Genomic DNA, 12,776 nt, shown 5'->3' on the forward strand with positions numbered 1-12,776 from the left:
TTCTCATCTTCTTTCTTTTGAGGTGAACTGTGACCTGGAAATGTTTTTGTGTGATTCACCTGAGCATCCATACGTAAAGAGTATTTTTCACCTGTAGAAGGAAAATAAAAAGATGTAGGCCTATAATGTGCTATTTATAGCCAAAATTAAATTTTTAAAATGAGCTTCGTTCGAAAATGACCTTTTCATATCGTAACTTTTTAACTGAATTCTCTCTGTGAATATTATCGGCACGCCGTGGAACAGAAGATGAATGTCAGCAAAATTGAAACATGAAATTTCCCCTGATGCTCATCATATTCAGAGCTCACAGCTGTAAACACTACATCAGAATCTGCAGACACGATGATAAGAAACTCGATTACACAAACAAGCACTAAACAGAAATAAATGTAGTTTTCCACAGGAGGATATGACATAAAACATGAATATTACACAAATGAGCTTCAGGGGGTTGTGGTTATTACTCCACCTCATTGTCACATTATCCGGCAACTTCCATTATAACCCATAGGATGAGGTTGTGCTCGTCTCCACGGTAATATACACATTCCATTAGTGTCACCGCTCAACATATAACGGGCCGTTCTGTAATATTTGACATGCGTGAAGACGGTGTCTTCAAGAAGCCATCGCTTGACACCTGCGACAGGTATTTTATCACGCTGGCAAATCGTCTGTGCCAGAAGATATTTACACTGCGGCTGCCGGCTGTATAAATGACAGAATAACAAGCAAAGAGTCTCAGGGGTGACGGTAACCATGGCATCTACAGCCCGAGCTCGAGCTGACAGTGACCGGGACCAGGAAATCAAGCCATCGTTTTGTTGCTGACATGATGTGGCGCACGCTCATTGATTGTGTCTGTGATTCAAATCCTGATGTGACAGTCTGTTTTCTGGGTGGATAAACTAAACACACAGGATGTTTCACAATGTTCCCTCAGATTGTTCCATCACTAATGCTTTCCAACCGTTCAAATGAACGGTCATACAGTTGATTTAATTGAATTTCAATACATTGATTCCTCATGTCTTCTGTTCTTTGTAGTTAATTAAACTCAAGCTGCTTAGCTACCGTCAACATGAAACACTCGCTGCGCCCGAAGTCTAATACCTCCGTACTATATAGCATATGAAAAACAGTACACAAAAAGAGTAATATGTCCGAATTCACAGTATTAAAAACAGTACGCAAAAAGTACCCGGATGACCTACTACTTTTGCCAAGATGCATTCACGGCGTGTCGTAATTACTGTAATTTCGAAATGACAACACGTGGCGTTCTACACGTGGTCTGGTGGTACAAGTTGTAGCTCTCAGAAAAGTCCCAGTTCACGAGTTCTACGAGGACGTGAGCGCTTTTTACAAGTTGGTATCTTGTAATCATGGTAATTACCAGTGTTGGGGAAAGTTAATTTTAAAAGTAATGCATTACAATATTGCGTTACTCCCTAAAAAAGTAACTAATTACGTTCCTTAGTTACTTTTTATGGAAAGTAATGTTTTACATTACTTTTGTGTTACTTTCGCGTTACTTTTTAAATATGAGAAGGGCTTGATTGTTTTTAATACAAAAAGTTATATTTATAGCAAATGTAAAAGCCCTTTCACACCAAAAAGTGTAATGAATATTACACTGTGCTCACTCACCTGGACAATAAGAACACTTATGCACGTATGCTGTTTGTTGACTTCAGCTCAGCATTCAACACTGTCATCCCAACCAAGTTAATAGCCAAACTTGGAGACCTGGGCATCAATACCTCAATGTGTAACTGGATTTTGGACTTCCTGACCAACAGACCCCAGAATGTTCGATCAGGATTCACCTGCTCCACATCCATCACACTTAACACTGGTGTACCACAGGGCTGTGTGCTAAGCCCGTTTCTCTACTCCCTCTTCACCTCCGACTGCAAGCCTGTGTATGGATCTAATTCCATCGTCAAGTTTGCAGACGACACCACGGTGATTGGCCTCATCAGTAACAACGATGAGACTGCCTATAGGGAGGAGATCCAGCACCTGGCCACATGGTGCACTGAAAATAACCTGCTCCTCAACACCACCAAAACGAAGGAGCTCATCGTGGACTTCAGGAAGGAGTCAAGAGGCACACACGACACCATCCACATCAATGGAATGGCTGTTGAGCGTGTCTCCAGTTTCAAGTTCCTGGGGATCCACATCTCGGCGGACATGTTGTGGAAAACCAACACCTCCAGCCTGGTCAAGAAGGCTCACCAGCGCCTCTTCTTTCTGAGGACACTGAGGAAGAATCAGCTCTCCTCTGCTATCCTGGTGAACTTCTATCGCTGCGCAATAGAAAGCATCCTGACCAACTGTGTCACAGTATGGTATGGGAGCTGCTCTGTTGCGGAGCGCAAGGCACTGCAGCGGTGGTGAAAACTGCCCAGCGCATCACAGGGACTCCACTACCTGCCATCGAACACATCCAGAGGAAACGCTGTCTGCATCGAGCTCGCAGCATCCTTAAGGACTCCTCTCACCCAGCCCACAGACTGTTTTCTCTCCTGCCCTCCGGTGGCGTTTCAGGTGCCTCCGGACCAGGACCAGCAGACTAAAGAACAGTTTCTTCCCAGAGCTGTCTCTTTACTGAACTCTAACCCCGTTGATCCACTTCCTCATATACTATTAACTCTTCTCTCCTACCTCACATCTGCCTTATTTGCACTACTGAATGTAAATTTTATTACAGTAACAACTGTTTACTTTTGTATCTTGCACTACCATACCTAAATTGGACTATGCTCATTTGCACTGCCGACTGTTGTTTACATTATCAATGTTTACATTAACATTTTGCACCGTATGTCTAATTGTAATATGCAATCACTTCCACTGCACTTTTACACCTTGTTTATAGTAATAGTCATCTGTATATATATTATATTGATAGTACATATCACCTGTAAATTCTGTTTATAGTAATAGCCATCTGTATATTTATTCACTATACATACTCACCTGTAAATTCTGTTTATATTAATAACCATCTTTCTATATATATTTATACATATATTCAGTACATATCCTTGTCCTGCACTTATTCAACCATTGTATATACTGCACTTGCTGCTATTGCACTTCTGGTTAGACCTAAACTGCATTTCGTTGCCCTGTACCTGTACTTGTGTAATGACAATAAAGTTGAATCTAATCTAATCTAATCTAATCTAATAAACCTCAGGCTGAAGGAAAAGTAAATTCACGTCTGTACAGTAGAACACAGGAGAAGAAGGTTCAACACTCTTCAGCAATAAAAAAAAAACAATGAAGCACAATTGTTAGTTTATCTAAAGTCATTTTTGTTTATTAGTATGGCTGAACTGGATCATCAAAGGTCAGCAGCAAAGGCATTGGTTAATGAAATGGGATTAGATACATTCGTGTTGTTTAACATATTTAATTATTGCAGGTTTGCGTCATATTCTGAGTTTGCATTTCACTGTTTTAATTCATTTTGATGAATACTAAATCAGTTTTTTTGCGAGTGGGATGAATTAATGCACAATCACATTTAGTCTAGAACTACAGTAACATCATGTTCACACAGCACACTGTCAGTCAATAAATGGGAAAAAAGTAACTCAGATATTTTCTTGTAAAATAAAAAGTAATGCGTTACTTTACTAGTTACTTGAAAAAAGTAATATTATTATGTAACTCGCGTTACTTGTAATGCGTTACCCCCGACACTGGTAATTACTATACGGTGTGAACGCAACTATAGATATGTATCCACCTTATTTTTTCCATAAGAACGGGCACGGCCATTTGTGAACAACGTATGCTGTTCTGTGTGCTGTTTACATTGTTTACGCTTTGATCTGAACGTAAACAACGTATCCACGTACATGTGATACTCTCCAAAATGGTGCCAGGGTGACGCGGAGGTGACAAATTGTTGAATAAAGTAGTTATTTTTTGAACCACTGATGTCACATGGATTATTTTAAAGATCTCCTTGCTACGTTTCTGAGCCTTGATCATGTAAGGATCCTTGCTGTCTATGGAGGGTCGGAGAGCTCTCGGAATGCATCAAAAATATCTTAACTTGTGTTCTGAAGATGAACGAAGGTCTTACAGGTTTGGAACGACATGAGGGTGAGTAATTAATGACAGAATTTTCATTTTTGGGTGAACTATCCCTTTAATTATGAGCACACTGGTTTGTAGTGGAAACAGTTTTACCATTTACTGCACTGTGTTATTCTTGTTATTTCCCTACAGCAGCTAATGAACAGGAAGTCTCGCTCTTTCACAGAAAATGACTTGCTTCCACGTTGAAAAATAAGGTCAAGTCAAGTCACCTTTATTTATATATATTTATTAATGTGATGGCATAATGCTGTTTTTATACCTGGTGATTTCAAAATAGATAATTGTATCTGAAACTTTTAACGCTGATCTTGAAGCACCTGTTATTTCTTCAGGGAAATCTGTGACATCATTGTCCTCCGCCGTCATCGCTGCGTTCACACACCATGTGTGCTGTCAACCCTCAATGACAGTCACTAGAGCTCGACAGAACATCTGCTGATACGGGACACACACACACACACACACACACACAGATGCCCTCTGAAAGTGAGTCTCTTGATTTTGAAATGATTCAACAATGCTTCGTTCCGCTCAATTAAACATTCAGATATTGCCTGGCAACTGTCCATAGACTGTCAATAGGCCTGTGAAAATATTTCCAAAGATATTCTCATAAAAGGGTCTCCGGGGTGCACCTGAGGGCATCGTTTTATTTATTTAAGTTCATGAGGATGAGGAGTATTAAGTGTTTTTTATTTCATTCAAGATAATTTATGAAAGGAGTTTGACTCATACTTCTACTACACACTACTAGTATGTACTTCACTGGTGATGGGGAACAGTAAATAGTGTTCGTTTTGATTTGTTTTTGTTTAAAAAAAATTCCTGTGCATTTATTGCTTTTTATTAATGATTAAAAAGTAAAAATCCTATTGTGTAGAGTAAAAAATACTGGGAAACAGTAGATCAAAAACATGCACATGTTTGGTTAGTATATGTGGAACATTTTATTATAGTTTCATTTAGTTGTATTGGTTATTTGCTGTAGCTCTGAAGCGAGAGACAACACATCTGTCTAGCTGAAAACCCCATAAAAGCTGTAAATGGATGGAAACAATGGGGTCAAACGTCTCATAAAAGGACAGTATTTATTGAGTATGTCTGCAGTGTGAAGTGCTGCTCTTAAACATTGTGTATTGTGACAGTTCCATATCGCTGTCCTCTCATAAACACACATTCTGTTTATTGTCACTTTCATTTCGGTCTTCATTCACACAAGGACAATGTGGACAAAGTCTTTGGGAAGTGCGTAAAGCAACTAATTAAAAACCTGTCATCGTTAACTCGCGCTCAATCAGTTTTGATTTCATTTTTGCCTTTAAATCTTTCAATTTATTCAGATGTTTTTCTATGTATAGTTGATTTCTTTGCTCAGGTGTGCCTATTTTTAGTTACTAATGGCCTTCTGCAAATCACTCCTGTGTTTTTTAAGACGTAAAATCAAATTTGCAGCTTTTTTATCTCCATGGAGACTCGTCTCGGCCCTCAGGGAATTTCAGTATGAAATATGCCTTTAATTTCCATTCAGCGTTCCCTGTGAGTGGCAGGATGATTCATCCTCCTGTGGTCTACCAGAATCTGTTTGGTTTCTCGTCTGAGCTGCTCGTGGGCAGACGTGGCTCGACCCAGCATGATCGTGGAGAATGAGGAAACAAAACAGCATTTTGTCAGTAAATTTGCTCACCGGAGTCTGCGGTCACACACTCGTCCTCTTCAGAGACAGAACTTCTTAATTAAGGTTAATTATTCTATTTACAACACTTGCCAGGTGAACATTTCTGCATTTCCATCACATATTTATGAGAACTGAAATGGTTCATTGGCTTTAAGGGAACATTCACTCAAATGAACTTTATTTTAAAAAACTGTCATTGTTTTCATGTGATTTGCCATTTTTTAGTTCTGGACACGAATTTGAGCTATAAACAAGCTTCAAAAACTCATTATGGACTGACAATTTTATAATACGACAAATCTTAATTTTCTTTGTGTTGCACAGAAAAATAACAGCATATGGGTTTGGATGAATATGAGGGTGAGTAGTACATTTTAGTCAATAATGTGGCATATCTACTGAAATATGATTCATAATAGCTGATGCATCATATATTATTTACTTGTAATCATCATTCTGTTCTAATATATCAGAAATGAGCAAATGGAAATCATCCATGCCTGCAGATATCACGTCATCGTCTGAGTCAGGTGTTAAAGAAGGCTGGCCATTAATCATTTGAGGGGCATTTTAACGCAGCTGCAGGCACTCACCTGCTCGCACGTGAGTACTAATACTCACCTCTGTCCACAGGAACCAGCAGCAGATCAAACTTCCTCTTAGACACGTGGGCTGCGTCTAAAATCGCATAATACTTCTTCACAGCCGTTAAAAGGTACATACATGAATGTAATCCTGATGACCTACTACATTTGTGATGTGACCTACCAGCAAGTTTTCCCGTGGCCTCATGGGATAGTTGTGTGAGATTTTCCATTAAAATTAACTGAATCAGATTTTGATTATGATTTTGATCTTGATTTTAGTCTTGATATCTTTTGTATTGAGTGTTAAAACATTTTTTCTTCTTCTTCTGATTCTTCTTTTTCTTCTTTGACATTTAGATCAGTCAAAAATAGATTTAAAATGAATGAATCTCTTAAATCAGGTCGATTTTGAGTCGTTTTAAGACATTATACATTCGTGTTTACTGGTAAGAGAGGAATTTCAATCAAAATGAGTTGGACTGATGTTGTTTGATATTAAACATATTTTTCATATTTTTATTGCAATAATTTAATCAGGTTAAAGTATCTTATTTTGTTTTGATCTTGTTTTGTGTATTGATTGTTAAAAAGTTTTCTGAAATTTACATTTTAAAATTGATTTCACATAAACTGAAATTCGAGTTGAGACATACATCGTTGTGTTCCAGTCAGAGACAAATTTGACTCGAAACTTAATCTAATGTTGTTTTGAGACATTATGCTCCTTGAGAATTTGTATAGAAATTAATTGAATCAGGTCAATTACTGAATATGGTTTGGTTTGGAACTTTATTTTTGTCTTTAAATATTTTATATTGAGTGTTAAACATAACATACTGTATATATAGAGAGACTGATTTAAAATTAAATCTTGAATCTTGTGTTGTTTTGAGACATTATAGCCTACATCCTTGTGTTCCGGTCAGGGACGGATTTGAAATGAGTTGAATCAGTGAATTAATGAGTATGTTGTTGTTTTGAAATTTGGACAAATTATGTTTTCCAGTGCACTACGTGATAGTGATTCATCCATAAGGGTGCAGGGACATGATGTTTGGATCATAACATATTTTGTTTTTTTGTCCCAGGCGAGGTACAGCAGAGGTTGTTTTGGGACATGCTGCTGAATGCTAAACAGTCTAAATCCTGTTTCAGCTGCAGCGACACATTCAAACGTCAAACTAATGATATAAAACGGGAAATAAACACGGGCATGGCTCCTGGAGAGGGACCTGAGGGCTCGGGGTGCATGACCTCTCGCCTGGTGTGTGTCCCGACGTCTTCAGGGAGCCGCTGAGGAAGAGGAGGAGAGGAAGAGGCAGGCGAGTGTGACATTGTGAGATGATGCCGCCCTCCGGGGACGTCACATGAATGCGGTGGCATGACTGACGCTGGCACGGGGTTTGCAGTCTCTGTATGTGCCCGGCTCCTTCATTTAATTTATTTATGCATTAAAAACACTTGCCAGCGCTGCAGTCTCACCCCGGAGGAACATTATATTGCTCAGAGCTTTCGCTTTTAGAGTTCAACGTTCAAATATCAACTTTGTCTCGGTTCCATATAATTTTTTTTATTGCTATAAATTGATAAATTCCCCAAATATATATATACAGTATCTCACAAAAGTGAGTACACCCTCACATTTCAGCAAAAATTTTAGTATATCTTCTCAAGGGACAATACTACACAAATGAAACTTGGATATATTTTATAGTCAATGTGCAGCTTGTATAGAAGTACAAATTTACTGTCCTCTAAATATAACTCAACATATAGCCATTATTGTCCAAATAACTGGCAACAACAATGAGTACACATAAGTGAACATGTCAAAACTGTGTCCAAAGTGTCAATATTTTGTAGCGGCACCATTGTTGTCTAGCACTGCACTCTTAAGAAAAATGGTTCTAAACAGTACCAGAAAAAGGTTTTTACAGCTTGATCCAATAGCAGTGCTTTTTATAGGGTTCCATAAAGAACCATGCTTTGTATATATGATTTATGGTAACACTTTAGAATAATGGTCCGTTGTTAACAAGTAACTATGCAGGAAGTAATAGGTAGTACTACATTAACACTTAACTTAATACTATTAACTAATAGAGAAGCAAGATTAACTAAGCAGTAAGTAGTAACAATTTTAGGATAAAGGTAGTTCCTTATTAAATATGTGATAATTATTAAATAAAAACATCCTCATTGAGAACTACTTGCGAACTATGACCAATTAATAAAGAACAACCAATTAATTACTAATCACAACAGTAACTTCTTAAAAGTTAACAATTGGGTTCTTTGTGGAAACTAATTTATGAATATGATATCCCCAAAATAAGTCAGCTACATTTTAAAATTGTGACTACTCTTACCAAAGGATGGATGTTCTCTGTTTATTTCAAACAAAAACACAGAATAATAATACAAATAATTCATTTACAAATTTTAATAATTAGGAAGTGATTAGTGAATTAGTTAACAATTATGAGCTCTAGTTTGTGTCAGTTCAGTATGCCTCTGACTCCAAAAGACCTACATTTAGTGACAGTAGACTGGGGAGGAATTATCTTGAATATAAATAATGATGTTCTCTTGACAAAAATTATTCACATCCTTAATAAAGGCATCGACTGCATTAATATTGTGTTAAGCACAAAACTGAATATTCGAGATTACAGTGTCTGATAAAATATCACTAGTGCCTCACACAAATGTATGACTGTACACTATGTGTCAGATTTAAATATGTTAAATAACTTATTAAATTACTTAGTAATTACTGAGTGGTTAAGGTGTTTTTCACTTTAAAATAATGGTCCAGATCACTAGTAGCTCCTGCAAGCTGGCAAGCTAACGCTTGAGTAATTAGTGAGGGGTTAATACATTTTTCACTTTAAAGCTAAAGTGCTACTAAGGAACTACTAGTGATCTGGACCATTATTTTAAAGTGAAAAACACATTAACCCCTCAGTAATTACTCACACGTAAATTAATACATTTTTTAACGTTTTATATCTGACACATACTGTACAGCCATACATTTGTGTGAAGCACTAGTGATATTCTACCAGTAGATCATTTGGAGTGGGATACATATTGAACTGACATAAAACAGAGTTCATAATTGTGAACTAATTCAATCATGAGCTTGTCAGCATCACTTCCTAATTATTAAAATTATTAAGTGACTTATTGTTTTTATTATTATTCTGTGTTTTTGTTTGAAATAAACAGAAAACATCCATCCTTTGGTAAGAGTAGTAGTCACAATTTTAAAATGTAGCCGACTTATTTGGGGGATATCATATTCATAAATTAGTTTCCACTAAGAACCCAATTGTTCACTTTTAAGATGTTACTGTTGTGATTAGTAATTAATTGGTTGTTCTTTATTAATTGGTCATAGTTCGCAAGTAGTTCTCAATGAGGATATTTTTATTTAATAATTATCACATATTTAATAAGGAACTACCTTTGTCCTAAAATTGTTACTACTTACTGCTTAGTTAATCTTGCTTCTCTATTAGTTAATGGTATTAAGTTAAGTGTTAATGTAGCACTACCTATTACTTCCTGCATAGTTACTTGTTAACAACGGACCATTATTCTAAAGTGTTACCTGATTTATTAATATAGTTTTTTACCCCTCTATCTGCCTGGTCTTATATTATCTTGTAGCCTCTATTAGGGTTTTTACATAATAAAACAACAACAATAGCATGTCAATTAGGTACTTTTAATTTATTTTTAATGACATGCGAAATTGTAACAAAAATGAAAGTGCTCTAACAACAGTTATTAGCAGATTGCATTAATATATGACAACTGACATTGAACATAAATAAATACTTAAAGTAAAACAAAATAGAAACAGAAAATAGTGTGATGAAGACCAAGTTCCAGTGAAATACTGTATTTTCATAATCCTCTACGATGCCTGCAAGTCCATCATTATTCATATTTTGGTGTGATTGAGTGGCAGTTTCTCTCTGCAGATGACGAGGTTGTAGGATGTGACAGCATCTGAAATGCACAGTTGAGTTTACAGTTACAATGTGTCTCCTTCCATTTGTTTAAAACAATTGTTTATGAAGGTCAAAAGCAGTATGTTAAAAGGAAAAAGTGAGATAAAGTCATGGGATAGCTGTGACTGGGTATGTTTATGCATAAACCCAAGTAATAATAATAAAGTAGTAATAATAATCATCATCTCACATAAATTCTATCTTTGTTACTACTTGGTGGTGAAGAGGAGATAAGTAGGCTATCTTTAACTGAACAGGGCTGGTCACACTTACATATTCTGTTAAACTAAAAAGAGACATTGGTAGGAAACCAGTTACAATTTGAAAGTTAAATTATAGACATTTTAAGAAGGAAATGATTTACCTGTTGAATGTGTTGACAGTCTGTGTAGTTGAATGGCTGAGCTCCAGAAAAGCAGTATTGAGCCTTTTATATATATATATATATATATATATATATATATATATATATATATATGTACATTTCCACTTGTAAATAATCTTGGGGAAAAAATATCTTATTAAATCTGAACGTTGAGTCATATGGAGGACACGTTAAACTATGAGAAACACATATCGTGCTATCTCAGCATGTTTTTATGATTGAATAAAATGCATTTTTATACGCATTTCGCCCATAAAATGTCAGACCCCGTCACAGACAAATGTATATATGTTAAAATGGTTACCTAATAAATTTCTTTGATACAAATAGCATTATCTTATTGGTCACATGTCCCTGATTGTATTTAACATGGTTTTGTAATTCCTATAAGAAATATAACCAACTTTTCGGTCAACTGTAGTACACAAAAATCACAGAATACCCGCCAAATCTGTCACGAGATAACACGTCTGAAGTTGTGGAAACGTCAAAAACAGGAAGCCCTGTCAGTCCCTTGAAAATCACCTTCCTTGGAGAGCCTGTAAAAATAAATAAATAAAATTATTTGTATATTAAGCTAAAAACAATAAAGCAAAATGTTCTTTATTTTTTAGGTGTTTTTTTTTTTTAGTTTTTAGTTTTTTAATGTGAGTCACTATTACCATTACCTTTCTCCACAAAGGCTAGCATGGCAGTTCTATTTCTGACACTGGAAATGTTGATGTGCATATCGGGCACTGAGCTTCAAGTGCCTACACATTAAAGACAAAAATGTATGCAGGGCAAATTTTGTAAAATAGGAATCGATAATTGACAATGTTCGCTTTTGCTTGTGTACCTCCTGAGGGTGATTGCAACATTGGATGATGTTGAATGAGGTCTAAGGTTTTGCCTTGAAGATGTTGCCTCCTCTATCAACACCAAATCTTCTTCCTGCAAACAGAAAAGAAAAATGTGATGTTGTACTGATAGAATTCTAGACATATTGAAAGAGATCGACCGATATATCGATTTACCGATATTTTTCTCGCTATTTAAGCATTTTAGCATAATCAGATATCGGTTTTGTAATATCGGATTCACCGATAAACGCCGCCATCTTGTGGGTGTTTTGAGAATTGCGCACAGGATCATCATTGCAGCGCGTCTGAGGGGAGACGAGACAACAACAACAGTGTGCACAGGTAGCCTACTTGATTTGTTGTAGTTAGTAAACTTTATGTAACATAACAGCCATCAAAGAAATGCCTGATATGCAGTTTACACAGCTTGGTTCTAAGAAATAGAGACGAACTCACGGAGTCACGTAAGATAATCCGTCAGTCTGTCCCAATAAAGACTTTTGCCTGAATTAAATAATATGTAGCCATGAATGAGCGCATGTTGGAAATAAAAGCGCTGAATTTAATTCTCTCTCTGTTGTCTATGCTCATCATTAGTCTCGTGAAGCCTCTTTCATATTGATGTTCACTCAGTGGGTTGATGCTCAGGAAATGCTCCAGCACGGCCACCGCATGTAACTTTTAACAAGATTCACTTGTTTAAAACATGCTAAATTATATTAACATTTACTATATAACCATTATTTCGTTAATAAACATCTAAATAAATACATCGCTATGGAAACTAATTATTTATTATCTCCGCGAACCATCGCAATTTGAGTAGGCTATAGTTCTGTGTAAATGCATAGATAAACCGCACTGTCAGCAGGCATTTCATAATCTAGAATGACAAAAACATTAATAATTCTTATATAACATACCAGTTGAGAAATGCAATAAAACACAATGTTTTGTTTGTTATAATTCAATATTCCAGAGAAGATTATTCAGTGAATTAACATTATCCAGTGAATTATTCTTCACTCTTTAGCCTATTAAACAGCTTATAAACCTAAAACTGTAGTTTAAAATGAAGTTATGACTCCTGTCCTTTATTTATTTTCTCCATTTGAAAATGAGACATTCTACATTTAT

At 36.2% G+C, this 12,776-nt stretch overlaps 1 long non-coding RNA gene across 2 annotated transcripts; it reads right to left on the reverse strand.

The window, feature by feature from the left end:
* Positions 1-11,240: 11,240 nt before the first annotated feature.
* Positions 11,241-12,303, reverse strand: LOC131553560 (uncharacterized). 2 transcript variants are annotated; one of them, XR_009274210.1, is made up of 4 exons: positions 12,096-12,303; positions 11,814-11,944; positions 11,466-11,730; positions 11,241-11,336 (listed from the first exon to the last, which is right to left on the reverse strand). It is a non-coding gene; the product is annotated as an uncharacterized LOC131553560 (long non-coding RNA). The 2 variants fall into 2 exon arrangements; XR_009274209.1 differs by having other exon boundaries at positions 11,814-12,303.
* Between the last annotated feature and the right edge of the window lie 473 nt (positions 12,304-12,776).

The sequence above is a fragment of the Onychostoma macrolepis genome, chromosome 14, assembly GCF_012432095.1.
Source record: "Onychostoma macrolepis isolate SWU-2019 chromosome 14, ASM1243209v1, whole genome shotgun sequence".
Lineage (NCBI taxonomy): Eukaryota > Metazoa > Chordata > Actinopteri > Cypriniformes > Cyprinidae > Onychostoma > Onychostoma macrolepis.